This window comes from Nicotiana tabacum, chromosome 16 (assembly GCF_000715075.1).
Source record: "Nicotiana tabacum cultivar K326 chromosome 16, ASM71507v2, whole genome shotgun sequence".
Taxonomy (NCBI): domain Eukaryota; kingdom Viridiplantae; phylum Streptophyta; class Magnoliopsida; order Solanales; family Solanaceae; genus Nicotiana; species Nicotiana tabacum.
This window is the reverse complement of record NC_134095.1, coordinates 156,371,754-156,374,612: the sequence shown is the minus strand read 5'-3', so window position 1 is coordinate 156,374,612 and position 2,859 is coordinate 156,371,754. Positions and strand designations below refer to the sequence as shown.

Sequence of the window (2,859 nt, the reverse complement as noted above, 5' to 3'; positions counted from 1 at the left end):
ACTAATATTCAAAAGAAATCAAATATAGCTAGATTGAAGCTCGCATTGTTATATATAAAAAAACTATTGAAATTAATTATTCACAACCATTTGAAACTAGATTTAACCATAATTACTAAAGCTTATTAGAAAGTTTATTAAACTTAAATATTATCTAGTCTTGTTTAGCCTTAACTAAATTTAGCTACCCACTCATGATTAACCTACTGTTAACCATATTAAAACCTTCATAGTTAGTAAATTAACCCGTTTTGCCAAGCTTATTCACTAAAGACCAACTTATGTTATTTTCCTCTTATTCCAATTGTTAAACAGTAATACATGAAATAGCCTAAATACAATCAGTAAAAGAGAAGAAAAAGCGAAATTAAAACTTCAAAGTTCCATTCTTTATGTGTATTCATGCTTTCACATTTTCCAGCTTACAATATCGACAAGGTTACAGTCATGTACCTGGTATTGAATACAAGAGAAGAGGAAGATGAGAATCAGCAGCAGTAGTAACAATATAGCACAGCAACAAACAGTCCAGCAACACAGGAATAGACCAGTAACAGAGTTTGCAAACCGGTGGAGTAGTAGCCCAAGAAAGAAGCTTCAAACTTCGATGAAAACAATAGCAATTAATGTTGATTTCAATCAATGAAGGAAAGTAGAAGATTTTTTTTTCAGTTTTTGTTCTCTCTCTCTGTTCTTCTTCTTCTTTTTTTTCAAGTGTTAAATGAGTCCTCTTATACCCAAAGCCAGACTACCTTTTTCTTTTTCCCTCCTTTTTTTTCCCAATATTCTTCTACTATGTATAACTTTTAACCTTTTATTATTACCTATACTATGTCTGATTTTTACTTAAGTAAAAGTAGTCAACACGGACCTCACGGTTCCCCTCTTTTTGAATGGTCAAAGAAGACATCATCATTAACCCCCTCTTTTTACTTTACATCATTATGTCTTGTCCTCCACTACCATATGTCTTGTCCCCACTATAATATTTTAATACTATTAATGCCTAGTGGACGAAGCACTTCAAATTAAATAAATCTGCAATTGATTAATTCCCGTATTACCCCTAAAACTACTGTTGCTGCCCTGATTCAAAAATCTGTTCAAACTTCAAACATTATCTAAAAACTAAAATCCAATTAACAGCTACAACCAATTCACCTAATCAATTAACCAAAATATAGCAGCTATAACCAATCCTTAATCAAATTCAATCAACAAATTCAAATTAAACGATGAACAACAAAGAAACAACCGGAATTATTTTAACTGAACAATATTTTTAAACAACATCCTATTTTCAGATTCAACAACAATAACAAACAAACATATTCAATTTTTTTTCAATTCAAATTAAGCTTAAACGGAACAAATAAACAGATTCAAATCACTAAATTAAATAACCAATTGATCCTCAAACTAGATCTAACAATATTACAGTCAAGACGAAGGATTCAAGTTATCAAATCGACATATTTCTATATTAAAACTAAATCCTTTTAAACGAATAAAAATAAACTGAAGAAATAATTAATTGAACTTCAACTTAAATCTAACGACGTTATAATTAAACTAACAGTTTCTTTATTAAAAAAAATAAACAATAACAAATAAAACAACCTGAAGCAATAATCAAGAAACGATAAACACGAACAAAAACAAGAGTCAAACATCTACTAATTTCAGATCCGAGAATATCAAAACAAAATACGGACAGAAATGAAACTTAAACCAACTAACCGGATCGGAACAACGACGAACTCGAACGGAAACAAATCTTCCCGGAAATAATTATCGCACCAAAATAACTCGAATCTGCCCGGAAACTTAAATATAGACGAGGCTCGATGGAGGGGTGTTTGGCGATGACAAAAATTGGACGAAGCACACTAGTTCATTCAGCTGAATGCAACTCGACGGATTGACTGTCGTTGCGTCGCTCGTTCATGGCTGCTCGGAGATGGAGATGGTGATCGTTTGGACGCGAGGCGTCGACAGACTGTGGATCTATGTGTGTGTGTGTGTTGTGACGTGAAAACGAAGCGAAAGGGGGAGGTCGTCGATGGAGCTGGTCGTTGGACGATGGTGGAGCTGGAGGGTGGTGACGATGAAGACCTCACATCCATGGCTGTTGGTCGTCGATGAGTGAAGCGGCAGCAGCAGCATCAGTGCTGCTTTACGTAGGAACGATAGGGAAGGAGATGCAGAAAGGCAACCATGGATGTGAGGTCGTTTGGGGACGATGAAGCAGGGGGTTGGTTGGATGGTTGAAGCTGGTCGTCGAGAAAGAAAGCCGCCATGGGAGCTCGAGCTTGACGACAAAGACGAAGCTCGATGGAGCTCGACGACGAAGACGAAACTCGATGAAGGGGTGATGCTGGGGTTGTTTGAGGCGATATGGCTGTCGTTGGACGATGGCAGCCATGGGCGAGCTGCCATGGATGTGTGTGTTTTGGAGTTTTGGAGAAGAAGAGAGGGGGAGGGCGGATAGGTGTTTTTAGGGTTTGGGGGTTTTTTTGTTTTGGGAAAAATGAAAAAATGAAAAATGAAGAGGGGGAGCTGGATCTTTGGGGTTATGGGGCAGACCGGATCGGGTTGACCCGATATGGGTTTGTTTCTTTTGGGCTTGTGGTTTAAATTTGAAGAAAAGGCCCAAACCGGTTTTCTTCTATTTTTGTTCTTTTCTATTTATTCAATTTCCTAACTAATAAATCTAAAAATGCTAAGATTAAATTATAAAACCCGAAATTATCTCAAAAATACTAATTAACTCCTAATAACAATTAACACATAATTAAATAGCAATTAACGATAAAATCACCCAATTTAGACGTTAAATGCTAAAAATGCAAAATACAT

General features: G+C 35.9%; 1 long non-coding RNA gene across 1 annotated transcript; it reads right to left on the bottom strand.

Annotated features, from left to right (window-relative positions):
* Window positions 1-268: 268 nt before the first annotated feature.
* Window positions 269-2,520, bottom strand: LOC142170802 (uncharacterized). The gene is made up of 2 exons (XR_012700383.1): window positions 1,741-2,520; window positions 269-453 (listed from the first exon to the last, which is right to left on the bottom strand). It is a non-coding gene; the product is annotated as an uncharacterized LOC142170802 (long non-coding RNA).
* Between the last annotated feature and the right edge of the window lie 339 nt (window positions 2,521-2,859).